This window comes from Hydra vulgaris, chromosome 04 (genome assembly GCF_038396675.1).
Source record: "Hydra vulgaris chromosome 04, alternate assembly HydraT2T_AEP".
Classification (NCBI taxonomy): Eukaryota; Metazoa; Cnidaria; class Hydrozoa; order Anthoathecata; family Hydridae; genus Hydra; species Hydra vulgaris.
Window position 1 is genome coordinate 3101843 of NC_088923.1, and position 15658 is coordinate 3117500.

Consider the following 15658-nt stretch of genomic DNA (forward strand, 5'->3'; position numbering starts at 1 on the left):
AAAATGTTATTTTTTTTATTTTTTAATATTATAAGTTAAATCTATATGTACTATAAAAATCCGAAAAGAAAAATTTAAACATAAGGATTTAGAAAAAAATTAATAAATAAAACATATTATTTTCATTTAAAAAAAAGCTTGGACAGATGTTGCTAAAGATGACATTAAGGATTGTATCAACCTTTAATGTCATCTGTTTTAGTATAATGTCTTCAAATATGTGCAACAACTGAATATCCAATATTTAACTTATTAACTATTTGAAGATGGTATAGTTCTTGGTTTAAAAAAAAGATAGAATTGTAACGTGTTTTTTTAAAGATTCTCGACCATGATTATGGAGTTTCATGCTGTGTTTCTTGGCTCGTTATGTAGCTTTTTTTATATCTAATGTATTTGTGTATTTTGTTCTATTTCAAAATTAAAAATTAGAAATTTAGAGTTATTAAATGCTAATAAAAACTAAGTTAAAATTATCAAAAAAAATCATCAATATATTACATTAATTTTAAAAATAAGGCAGTAAGCATTAACTTTTGACAAACAAAAAAACAAAACAAAATAATATAGTCAATGTTATAAAGTTAAATATAATTAGGGATACAAAATAAATTTTATGGAAACAAAATGTCAATTAAATAGTAAACGATACTTATTAATTAGAACTAATAAATTATTTAAAAAGTTAAATAGTTTCCAAAATTATTTTATTCCAACAGGATATATAAAAAAAAGTTTGCTCTAATTTATAGCCAATTGTGTATATATATATATATATATATATATATATATATATATATATATATATATATATATATATATATATATATATATATATATATATATATATATATATAAATTTAAAATCAAGCTAACTTTATTATAAACTATTTATTAATAGTTTTAAATGAAATTAGCTCAAGAAAGTTTTTTATAAATTTCCACAAACTTTTAGAGTAATAAAATTATTAAAATGTTATTACTCCATTACCTGTAGCCGTCATTTTTTAAACTAAATTTATTTATGGTTCATGTATTGGTCAAATCTGAATGTTTTACTAAAAAGTTCATAAATTGTTTATTATAATACCCCTACAACCTCACTGCCTCTACCAAAACATGATGGGAATGACTTAATAAAAAATGTTTAGTTCTTTTATATATATATATATATATATATATATATATATATATATATATATATATATATATATGTATATATATATAAAATTTCTTTTTAGCACAAAAAATGTAAGTATTTTAATAAACAAGACAAACTTTTTAATTAATAAAACCATTTTATTAATTCTAAACAAAACAATACATGTTTCGACTATCAATAGTCATCTTCTGTTGAATTTTAATTTTTAAGTTTGTTTAAATACCTCTTAGGTGGTTTTTTCTATACCAATACAAAATTTAATTATCTGTGTACAAAATATTAATTTAATTACAAAAATACAACAAAAACTATTATAAGAATAACAAGTCATACTAAAAAACAAATAGGAAGTGACGAAAGAATAGATTAAGAAAAAAATACATAGAAAGTAATAACTAAACAGAAAGTGTCAATTGGACGTGGTTGACCTGTTTGTTCATACCAGGTTTTAACCATTCTATAAACATACTTTCTTTAAGTTTTAATTCGAACTTATTAGATGCTGAATCTTAAACGAAAAAACACTTTTAAAAAAAAGTTTTTGAAAATCACCAATATAGGTATTAAACAAATTTAAAAATTAAACTTCAACTGAAGATGATTATTGATAGTTGAAACATGTATTGTTTTGTTTAGAATTAATAAAATGGTTTTATTAATTAAAAATTTTGTCTTGTTTATTAAAATATATATATATATATATATATATATATATATATATATATATATATATATATATATATATATATATATATATATATATATATATATATATATATACACACTTATCTAATTTTGTTTTGACAGGCTGTTTTCTTCTTTAAGTGTTACTTCTGTAAGTTCATCATCAGGTTCTTCCTGATGAACATACAGAAGGAGAAATAGCCTTTTGGAGACAAATATAGATAGGTATATATATATATATATATATATATATATATATATATATATATATATATATATATATATATATATATATATAAATATATATATATATAAATATATATATATATATATTTATGTGTTTATATATATATATATATATATATATATATATATATATATATATTTACATTTTTATATATGTATATATATATATATATATATATATATATATATATATATATATATATATATATATATATATATATATATATATATATATATATATATACATATATATATGTATATTTATCGTATATAACTCATATCACATCAATGTAATTATGTGATGTGACTTTCGAGTAGCCTAGCAACAGCTTACCGAAAGGTATTGTTGAAAAAATATCTTTTAATCTTGGAAAAAATACTAATATTAGTAAACATTCTAAAAAAGATAAAAGTGTTATCTATCTGAAAATGTAAAAAATAATAAATTTCTACGCTCAAAAATTTTTTAAAAAGGTTTTGAAAATAATAAACAAAACACACTAAAGTAGCTATTGCTGAAATTACATTTTATTCAGTTTGAGAGGTTTTATATTTTACTTGAATCATTGCATAACGTACAGGAAATTACTTTTATAACAGTTTCCTTTTAATAAACGGTTAAATGCATATTTAATGGCCAAAAATTAGAAAAAGTAGCTCATTGTCAATGAGAAATTTTTTTTATTCGGTCTGCATAGCATTTTTAAAACTTTTGAAATATCCAAATTTACTGCGCTTGCGTATAATAACTTTCCACTTGTTTAATAAGTCTGAACGACCGTGTAGAACAAGTAAACTCGATAAATACTCTTTTAAGATGAATAATTCCTAAACAAGTCTCTTCTTTAGTTTAGGGTTGTAAATAGTATAAAATAGTTAGAAATTCTGACGAAACATCTGGAAGAGGCATTCAAAATAATTAGAGTTTTTTTCTGAATATCAAAATTTTTACAGGATGAAAACGCGTTATCAAAATAACGTTGACCTATGTTTCATATCTGTCATTAGCCCAACGTCTAAACAACTATAGGAAAGACATTTTCTCAACGTTTTTTAAAATGCAGCAGTTGCCCGACGGATTTATAACGTCTTTTTTCTTAAAATTTAATTTCGCTCGACGCCTTTCATACATCATTTAGCTCAATTGTAACATTCTTACGAAGTCATCATTACATTAGTGCAATAACTTTGAGAAACAACGTTTTTCCAATGTTTCATTTATAACATCATGCCAACGTCTTTCTAATGATACGGTAGACGTTGGAACAATGTTGTCCCGACGTAGGGGAGAGTGTGTATGAAAGAGCCAGTTTTAAAATAGCGTGAAAAAAACTCAATTGTAATAACTTTTTTTTTTTTATATAATTCAATAATTACATTGTTGGGTAATATTTTAAAACTAAAATAAATCGGATAACAATGCCAATAATCTATTATACACCTGTTTTAAAAAAAGAAAGAAAACGGCTCTTTCATAACATTGCGTCAATGAAAGAGCCACCTCTATGCAATGAATAAGCCGTAACTATTTTCTGAACACTATCAAGTCTGTTAAAAATATTACACTGTTAAGTAGACTTCTAAAAGTCAGATTGTATTTAAAGTTTTATAACTCTATGATAATCAATGATAAAGCAAATGATAAAACAGCTTTAATAATAGTTTTACAAATTATTCAAAATCAAAAAATTAAATGAGAACGAAAATAGTGAAATAACATAATAATAAAAATACATAATAATATATTAAATACATAATAGAATATAATAAAATGAATCAAACAATACAAAAAAAGTTTTAAAAGTTTATTTAAACTTAAAAAAAAAAGTATGACATATTCAGAACTTTGACTTTTAAAAATGTTATTAAATATTATTTTAAATTCAAACGAAGCTATGTTTTACAACTTCAGGAAAAGTCATTAAAACAACTAATTTCAATAGAATAGTATCAATAAAACATTACGAAAAATATATGAAGTTGTTAAAGCGCCTAATGATTATTTAGTATAAAAAAAGGTTAATAAAAAAGTTGGCTTATTCATAGCATAAACAGTCGGCTCTTTCAAAAAATTGTTTGGTTAAATATATAACCTTAAATTAAACAACTTTGACAAAAGCTTTAATTTAATATTTTTTGTGTAAATGAAGGGCAAATATATATATAAGAATGCAGCATGTTTCTTTTATCAAATAAAATGTTACACTTAATCTTAAAAATAAATAAGTAAACCACCGAAAAATTACTTTTTATTTCCAAAATCTTTAGTGCTCCCTTACGACGCTATTTATTTTAGTGGAACTGTACATTTTTTGTGGGTTTCAGGTATCCAGTGTTGCCACACAAAGAGTCAAATACAATAAGGATCGGATGCCAGTAAGTTAGAGATAGTGGTATTGGCTCCTTCAAAACCTGGCTCTTTCATACACACTCTTCCCTAGTTATTTTAATCGCTCAGCTGTATGTTTCATAAGAGCTTTCAATTTTACTTTGACAGAATAATCAGTAATTGAAACAGCTTTTATATCAATATATTACTCAGCTTTCGATTTCTGAATCAACCGGTTGGGTCTATATCGCGATCATTTACAGTTTTATCATAATGTATAAAACTGTACCTAGCATATAAGTAACTATTAGTGTAATCAGGGTCTTAGACTTGATACATAGATACCTCCCTTTAATGAAGCTGAGAAAAATCCTTTTCTCACCATAGCCAATCACCTCATTTTCTATCTTTAATGCACTGCAATGTGAAAACAAGTTTTCAACTTTATGAATCAAACAGTATAACATTAAATTATAAAATTACTTTGCGACATTACAAAACAAATTTTTTAAATTGCTTTAAAAGAAAAGTTATATTGCGCTGGTCCGTCTTGGGGGTAAGAGTGTTAGATAATTTAAATCCATTTTCAGCAATTTAAAACTTTTCCTAATATACTTTTAGTTATTAAAATAGTTATTATAAGCTCGAATATTATTTACAAAAGAAGAGCATAATGTAAAAATTAGGAATTAAATCTAATTAATCTTACAATATTGGTTAAAAATTAAATGTTTCCCTCACGATATTTAAAATTATAATAAAAAACTTCAAATGGTAAGATAAGCATTTTTACAACATCAATTCTTTCTGCAACAAAAAGATCTTGCTTTAGTGGAGAATGTGAAATTGAAACCATCTTGATATCAATTCTATTCAAAACTGTTTTAGAACACAAAACATATTTTTTCGCGTAATCTGTGTATTTTTCAGAACACAAAACTACTGTTTCGCGTAATCTATGTATTTTTCAGAACACAAAACTACTGTTTCGCGTAACCTGTGTATTTTTCAGAACACAAAACTACTGTTTCGCGTAATCTGTGTATTTTTCAGAACACAAAACTACTGTTTCGCGTAATCTGTGTATTTTTCAGAACACAAAACTACTGTTTCGCGTAATCTGTGTATTTTTCAGAACACAAAACTATTGTTTCGCGTAATCTGTGTATTTTTCAGAACACAAAACTACTGTTTCGCGTAATCTGTGTATTTTTCAGAACACAAAACTACTGTTTCGCGTAATCTGTGTATTTTTCAGAACACAAAACTACTGTTTCGCGTAAGTATTTTGTTGTTTACCAAAAAACTTTTGTATTTATAACTTTTATTTTTTTTATTTTTATTTTATTAATTAGTATTATATGTAATAATATTTTATTGTTCAGTAATATTTTATTATTTAGTATTAATAGCTTTTATTTATAAAAAAAAAACAGATAAAATTAAATACTTAATCAAAAATTCTAAAAGTAATTTTAGAAAGTAAAAATAACAAACTAAATAATAAATGCAATATTAGTAAAATTTCGGATAAAAAACATAAAATAATTATTTATTTTTTTATAAAAAATTGACACCATAATAAAATAAACTTAAGTAGAATTCATTATTATCATTGTGAAAGTTTCCTAAAAGCACACAGAACACAGGCTTTACACTTCTAAAAAATGTATAAACACGTTTCAATCGTGTTTTTTGGCGTATTAAACATAACTTTTGCCACTAAAGTGAAGATTTTATCAGTAAAAATTTTTTCTTATAAATGCTTTAACTTAAATGCTTAACTCTAAGTCTTAAAAACACCTACCTCTATTTCAGGATGTTAAAACTGTCATAACGTAAAATAAATGTAAACAACATGTTTAGAGTAAAATGGTGTAATAAATTTAAAGCACCAATGTTTTTTTAACATGATGTTTTATAAAATATCACGTTATTAAAAAGTGTACAAACTATTTAATTAGTCCATATTTTTTATTATATTTTAAAACACCAAAATCACTTAAACTTTATTAACGTTATTTAAAGTAAGGTAAGTGTAAATATACGGATTAGTAGTAGGTATTATTATTAGTATAACACTGGAAGTAATACTGGTAATTTTACTGTATTTTGGTTGTATTTCCGTACACTCTATACCCATTGAAATATATTCATACAGACTTTTAGTCATTTTCATTACTTAAATACATTTAACATATTTAAGTAGTTTAAAGACGCCTAAAAACTTTGTTTGTATTGGGGATTTTTAAAGACCACTAATATAGAGACGGATTTTCAAAGACAATTAATAGTTGTTTTAGTTCAAGACGTTTAAATTTTCTTGTATAGAAGACATCTAATAGTTCTCTTCAACAATGCGTGTTGGTATTGCTTGTTGAATAGAAACTAGCTTGCTAATAGAACAATAACAAAAAAAATAATTATTGTTGAGAAAATACCGAACTTTAATTTTTATAATTAAAATCAAGAAGCATTTATATTTACCTTATTTACAGTAGTAAAAAGAAGATATAATGTGAAAAATTTTAGTTTATCAAAATTGGACCATAGAGACTGACATAGTCATAAAAAAACTAAAAGAATTTTAACAAGATTTTAATGAAAGCTTACTTCTTACAGAATAATTAACAATTGGTGGACATCACACTTCCATTATTAGATATATATTCGTGTATTATTAAATTACTAACATAACTAAAGCAATCAAGTAATAAATAAATGGTTAATGAATAGATTAACCATCGGCTAGCTAAAACTAAAAATGAAAAAAAGTGTGAGAGAAATATTTTATAAAAAACGAATCTTAAATGTAAAGATTTTTAACTATGGAAGTTAATTTTTTTTCTTAGTTTCTTAACTAATTGTTAATATAAACTTTTACATAAATTACTATTACGAGTCAATTTATTTTATTTTCAAATATTGATTAAAAGATTTAAAGTAAAACAATAAGAATAATGGTTAAAGTTTGTTTATTTATTTTTATCATAAAATAATGTAACTGAAAAACAAAACTGACTTTAATAACACTTAAGGTTTCAAGTCTTTTTAAAGACCTTTTAAAATACTGCATGAATTTTTATTAGAAAGACATTTTGGAAAGTTTGCTGGGTTATCGGCTTTTTGACATAATATGTTTTGTTTATTTACGTAATTACTGCTTTTTTTTCTGACACCTTTGTTGGCTTACCAACCATGGATTTTTTATTTCTACGACTAATTTCTCTATTCTGCATACTATGTTTTTAAATTTCAACCTTTTCATTTTTTAATGGAATTTCTCCTGTATACCGGAGGTTATTCAGATATAAAAGAGGCAAACATATCAACTCTGCTAGTATGATCATAAGTCCGATAGAAAACAAATAAGATCAGATTAAAAAAATTACTACGAATGGTATTTAAAGGAGACATGCGCAGAAAACTTAAATACTTTAAACAGTGGTTACTAAACCTTTTGGTTTAAATCGCTTTTTAGTCGTTATACATAAATCAAAATTCAATAAGCAATAAATAATAAAAAATATTTTAGTTGTACACTTTGACAAGATGGTGCAATGCTAGGCACTTTAAACTTTTTTCGAAAAAGTTTAAATGCCACGGACACTTGAAGTTATAAGCTCCCAAAATGCGTTTGTAATACCACAAAAATAAAATATGATCCACGATTAAAAACGTTAATTGCTGAAAACATGAAAATAAGCGCATACGATGATTTGGAGCAAAAAAAGTTCCGTAATTACCCCTAACTCTACAGAATAATTTTCATAACTATTTCCAAATAACCACAAGAAACGCATGATAAATATAATTTATTTGAAATTTTTTTCTTTTATGCTGATAATGAAATATATAAAATTAATTTTACAATCATTTAAAATTAAAAAAAAATGATATGGAAGTGAGGGATAGAAGGGGTGTCGAAGACTGGAAGCAGTTTATTATGTTTACCAGTATTCGACAAAAAAACAAAAGATTTATTATTATTATTATTACTTTATCGTATAATTAGGGTTCTGAGCCTCATATTTTATGTAATTTTGGGCAGAGATTTATGTTTAAAACTAATACTTCTTTAAGTTATTGAATTTTATTTCAGAATTTTATTCGACAAGACCGCATTGTAGTCATCGACGAAATTTTTTTTTTTTTTTGTTTGCAAGGATTTTTAAAGATTTACCATAAAATAATAATACTTTATGGATTGTTATGATTGTTAAACAACAATTCCTTATGGACTTTTTAAGGTTCGTAAATTATTAACGATTGCAGGCTGCAATCGTTAATGGCTCGATTCGTTAATTCGCTGATCGAATGATTTTGAAGAATATAATCACATTTAATAACAACGCAAACATTTATTTATTTGAGAATTCTTTACTTCAGAATTAATCTCCAAGGGATTAACAGTGTTGCAGCTTGAAAAACTGTTAATAAAAAAATCTCTAATATTAATCTTATCTTTATTTTATCTGTCGCGGTTTTGTTTCCTGCTCTGTGTTTTGACATGAATAAATTAAATTAAAAGTAAAATAAAGATGTTTCCTAAAATAAGCAGCTGCTCCAGTATGGCATCAAGATCCCGATATACTGAAGATGACATTGACAATGCAATTAAAGTAAATAGGACATTTTTTAATGTTCTATTAGCTAATTAGTTCTAAATTCAGTTTATACTGTAGTTAAAGCCGTGCTATAACATTTTGTAAATTTTCTGTATAAATTTCTGTATATTTTTCAGTAATAGGAAGTCTATTTCAAAAGCTTCCAAATTTTAAAACATTCCTTGGATTACTTGCATGATAAAATTAGTGGCAGAGCCCCATTTGTCAAAAAGATGGATCCAAACACATTCTTGATTGGTGCAGGGGAACAAGTGCTGGCAAATTATATATTAAGTGCCCAAAAGTGTGCTGTGCCTGTGACAAAAGATACCAATTTATCACTTGTATCTTCGGTTTTATCTAATGAAAAGAATTTCCTTGAGATAAACAAAAATCGGCCATTTAAATTTTAGCGAGCTGGGATTTGGTGCCTGGGGATAAATGGTTAGTTATTAAATACTATTGAATCAAAAACTACAATTTTAGTTGTCATTTTGTTTCTTGGAATTTGTTTCAACTTCTTGTTTTGAACATTGGTCTGTTATATTTAATAATTTATATATATGTAAATATATCAATAAGCTATACTGACTCAAAATTTTATTTTATTTCATTAGGTTTTCACTCTTCGTGAAGAGACACTCAAATATAGTCACGCACACCAGCGAATCTTTGAGCGCAGCAAAAATGAATTTTAGCAAGCAAGTATTGCAGCAATGGTTTGCAGACATAAGTATACTTGGCAGAAAATAATATATCTAACATAACAAACGAGGCAAACAGGAATTTTAATATTGATGAATCAGGGTTTTTTATTTTCAATTTTTAACAAGAATTAGGAGGATTTTGGCAGAGAAAAGCTCTAAAAATGTCCACTATGCAACATCATTAAATGAAAAAAAACGTGTTGCAGTGCTTGGTAAGCTTAGCCTACCTATGAAACCTCGTGGTAATATTTCTCTTATTATGCATTCAATCTAGCGTAATGTTCTTGCCTATATCTATTGATATCTTTGCTATGCCTAATTATTTTAATAAAATACTGGACATTAAAATTCATTCAACTAGATGCTTATTTTAAATTTTGGGTTTCATTTAGGTCTATTCGTTTCTTTCTTTTCAGCAAATATCGGTGCTGATGGGTCTCTCCCTCCAACTTTAATTATCTATGAAAACGTAAGAATTCGGATGAATGTGTACGAGGCATTTCCAGAAACATTTGCTGCTATCGGGAAAAGCAAGTCTGGCTATATATAAAAGGACCTTTTTTTAAGTATTTAGCTAATGCTTTTGACAGATGGCTTATTAACAACAATAAACAAAGACTATTCGTTGTCTGGTCAGACAAACATGAAACAAAAATGAATTATCATTTTGTGAAATAGCTGGTCGATCTGCAAATACATCTTCTCTTGCTTCCTCAAAATACTACTCATTTCCTCCTACCTCTCAATATTGGGATAATATCCCCATTAAAACAAGCATGGGACTTGCGTGTTAAAGAATACAGAGCAAAGAACAATAATATGTACATTATTAACATTTGCCCCAGTTTTCGTTCCGCTTTATTGTTCTACTATGAGCAAAGACAAAATCAGAAATTCATTTAATATACCATCTACTAGAATATACCATCTATCCCTTTAACCCAAAAGCCCCAGATTATAGCAAACTAACAAAAGAGGTTAAGCATTCAAGCGAGGCGTTTTTGCTTGAAGATGTTTTGCAAGATGGAAAGGTGGAGCGACGCACTCAAGTAGATCCTATTCAGAAATTAATTGCTAGGACTCAAACCTTATCTGATAAATATTGCACTAATCTTATAGAATCACTGGGACCAGGCGCAACTATAATGTTGTAAGTTATTTTTACTCATCAAACTTTCAAACTATTCAAGCATTAAATAAAAAATCAATAGTCATACAAACATTTAATCCATTTAAATTTGTACATATCTTTTGCAGATGTTCATTTGGAAGCGATGACTCAGTCATTAAGTGTTCTCGTTTAGAATTATTGCGTTTTGTCACTAAAGAAAAATTATTTAATTTTTTACAAAGAAAAAATGTAAATAGAATATCAACGGGCCCTGTAGAGAAAAGAAGCCATGTAGAAGGTAACATTTACATTTCCTTTAAATTTTATTGAAATAGCATAGCCTATATTAAGTTGCATGTGTTCTGTAAATGTTTACCCTGACACTCCAATTTAATATTAGTTTCTTGATTTTCAATTTCTTCTTTTTTTAAGCGTGACCGAGGAATCATTCTTACCTCCTCTTGCCTTAACTCCATCAACATCGCTTTCTAAACGAACAGCTATAAGCAAAGCCTTACTGCATAATAGACGGTTTAAATCGCCAAAAAAAACTGTTCCTAAAGTTAGGACAGTAACTCAAGAACTACATGCAACATCTGTCTTTACAACATCTCAAGAAGCTTCTTTGTTAGGGAATATCCGACAAAAAAAGAAAGATACTATTGCCGCCGAAGAAAGTTGCAAACAAGTACGATTGTCAAATGCAGAAAAGAAAAAAACACACCTACGACTGTTGTTAAAAGTTGTTAAAATAAGCTGTGATGTTGAGAAAACCCCAAAACTAAAGCAGAAAAATAATGTATCCTAATTTAGTTTAAATTGTAATCATTTATCCTACGCTGTAAAAAATAAATTACAGACTTTTAAATCTTTTCTTTAAAGTATTTTTTTATATTTTACATTGTAAATTATAAAAAGAATGCTTTTACGTTTTGCTACGTATCATTTAAGCACCTGCGTTTAAAAAAGTACTTAAATTTTTAAAAATTTAATAAGCGTCGATTAATGGAAAAAAAAAGGTCGAACATAGGATGGCGTCTAGTGTTTGACATTTTTGACATTTCGGAGGCTCTAACCCCTCTTTTTTTCGGCTGTCATTCAATCAAAGTGTATTGTAAAGAGCAACTATCCCTTTATACGATTAAACATTGATATCTATATTTTATGAAATAACGAGTCAAAAATTATTATTTATATAAAACCATGCGAAAAAAGCGTCAAACACTGGAAAGCGTTTGCGTTGTTTTCAACTTACATTTAATTAATTAAAATGTTGTACTGCCTAGAGTATTATTTTTGAACAAAAAATATAGCTGTTTTTGAAAACAGCTATATTTTTTAAAATTATTTGCTTATAAAATTAATGGAAAAGTAAAATTAACAAATTATTTTAATGAATTATTTCATATTTTTCCTTCCAACATGTATAACTATTTTTTTGAATAAATATTAATAACTAAAAACAAAAAAAAACATGATTTCATGGACAGCAAATGATTTATCTCTTGTATGTAACTAGTTTAATGAGCAAAATAAAAACATAAATATTAAAGTTTTTTATAATATATATATATATATAAATATATATATATATATATATATATATATATATATATATATATATATATATATATATATATATATATATATATATATTTATATATATACATATATATATATATATATATATATATATATATATATATATATATATATAAAATATATATACACACATGTAAAACAAACCAACAAAAAAAATTCTTATCACTCTTGAAGAGCAAAAAAAAAAAAGCGGCTTCTTGATTCACCAGTAAAAAATTGCAAACAAAATAGTAAAAGTCGACTTCATTGTTCCGCAAGATGGTTCGCGCAATACCTCACAGATTCTAGATTATACCGATCATAGTATAATCTAGAATCTGTGTGGATATAATCAACAACTAATACAACAAATTGTACAAACCCGCCATAAGCGGGACAATTTTTTGATAATGGAGTTATTAACAACTGAATGAGGTACCAACAAAAGTGGCCAATGCGAACTTAACTAACATTTTTTAAAGTTGATTTTACGCGTTTTCAAAGCAAACTAAGAATCGCTGTGTGTCCCACATTACTACATCATAGTGGTGCCTAGTAGCGCACCATCTTATTAAAGTGCACAACTAAAACTTTTTTTTATTATTTATTGCTTATTGAATTTTGATTTATGAGGACACAAATATTTTTGAGAGAAAATTTGTTATCCAACACAACTTTTTGCAAAAGTTTTGTCAATAACAAAGTTTTAATCGACGAAAAAAAAAACATCCTAAGTTTGATGGGAATGCAACACTAGAAAATATTAAAGGTTCCAAGTACAATCCCAAACACCATGCTTGAAGTATAAAAGCTCAGCAAATGAACAATTTTTTTAAAAAAAAACCAAAATTTTACGCCAAAACATTTATGGGCGTTTTAAAAAATTGATGTTTTGATCAAACAATTTATGCCTATAAAATTAAAAAAATGCTTAGTGGTAAGCTGAAATGCTGCAAAAAAATTAATTCTATAAACTATATAAAAAGACATATTTTTTTTAATGGTAGATGTTAGCTTCATTTACTATGATTTGTCTCCATTTTTTTTTTTTTTTTTGTTTGTTTGTTTTGTTTGTTTATTTCGCCGTTTAATAACTTTTACAATTTAAAAGTTTATAAATAAAAACACTGCCGGGGCAAGTAGAAGACATTATTTTGTCTTGTCACCAAGCCCCATAACTGTATAATATATTTATACTTTACAAACAATTTATTAAAAATTATAAATGTAAAAATAAATAACAATTAGTTTAAGAATTACATCAAGAACATTATTCATGTTGAGAGTAATAATCAAGTAAACAAGAAAAACTGAAAAAAAAGTAAAAACAAAAACAAAAAAATAAATTAATTAATTAAAATAAATTAATTAAAGAGCACATATATACAAGAGCCACATTATCTACGTATATAATACAAAGTATTTATTGAAAAATATGAAAATAAAATATATAACAACTTATAATAAAGTAATATTTAAATAAAGAAGAGTCAAAAATTAAAAGAGTACTTTATTTACAAAAACCGTAATAGATATGTATATTTTAAAACTAATTTGAATAAAATTAAAATAAATAACAATTTATTAATAGTTAAGAAAAAAAGAAAAATATTCAAGAGCTCAGATTAGATTTCAACAAAAACTTTTAAAATTAGAGGAAACACCATAGCTGAAATACCCAACTCTTCGTTAACTGTTTCAAAAAGTGTTTTAATATCTCTGTGGGAATAAGAAAGAGTGGAGTCATCTGCAAAAAGAAAACAATTTAATTAGTGTGTTACTAAATTTAAATCATTTATATATACTAAGATTAATAAGTGTCCTAAAATAGAGCCCTGGGGGACACCACAAGTGACAGCAAATAGAATTGTTTGTTTTTGCTCATATTGGATGAATTGCTTTCTATTGGTCAAATAGCTTTTGAATCATTGAATGAATTGCTTTCTATTGGTCAAATAGATTTTGAACCAAAGTAGTTATTATTTTTTACTTTTATTTAACTTTTTTTATTCGTTAAACTCGTTAAAGTTTTGCTAAAAGCGACATTCCTTTACAGTGACAACTCCATCAAATTTTATTTGCCTCGATATATACGCACCAAGTATTGTCTGGAACGAGATGGCGGAAAAAGAAAATAATACATCCAATGATAATGACATAAATAAAGTTAAAGCTTTTCTAATAAACAAAAATATTTTACAAAACTCGAATCAAATATTAGCTTTTATATAGAATGGAATGAAAAATATTTATATTATAGCTCTTATTATAATAGCTCAAACGTTTTAACACTAGCTGCTAACATGATACACGGCTGTTTCATTCAATATAAAAACTAGGGTCGGCAGACGACCCCATGACTTAGAATTAGGTCAAGTTTTTTGTTTGCCGTATTTTGTGTATCAATACAAAATTTTATGCAATTGAATAAAAATGGCGACTATGCTAATTACACTTACAATAACCAACATTGTAAACAAGAACAAGTTATAATTTTTTTATTTACCTAAATCAAACTCACAATAATAAATAAAAATTGTATAGGTTTAAATAAATATTTTGTAAATTTTTCATAGTTAACAAAGTGTTTTAGATTAGATTTTTTAATAAGTTTGATTACAATAAAAAGATGTTATTTTGCTGACTAGTATCAGCAAAACGTTATGTTTTGCAAAATTTTATACAAATATTTAGATTATTCTTATAGTTTTATAACTATATCATTTGTGTAAATATTTCACAATAGTGTAAAATAGACTTTTCGTTGTTTATATAAATTAGGAAAACGAGATAGATACTACGGCATACGAGATATAAATGATCAGTGACTAGAATTATCTCTTCTTCACTCAATGCTTTTATACTGGGCACCTGTCTAACTTTTTTTATCATTGTTTAACTAACACTAACTCCAATAAAAATATAACTTCTTTTTTACTCGCTCTTTTACAGCTGTATGTGTTGCACAAAGTAAATGGGTTCTTTTGGGGTTCAGATGCAAAGTTATACAAGAAAAACCCTAATCGTTAAAAACATACGGAAATCAGTCCTGCCCATTCAACCACTAAATTATAAGCTTTCTAACTGGACTTTTGTCCTTTTTGATAATTACTTGCTTAATGCTTACTCTAAAATAATCGTTTTTGCATTTTCACTCAGGATTTGACTGCCTGATGTGTTCCAAATAGTGACTAGACTTTTGCTCTAGTTGCAAACATTGATAAACAGTCT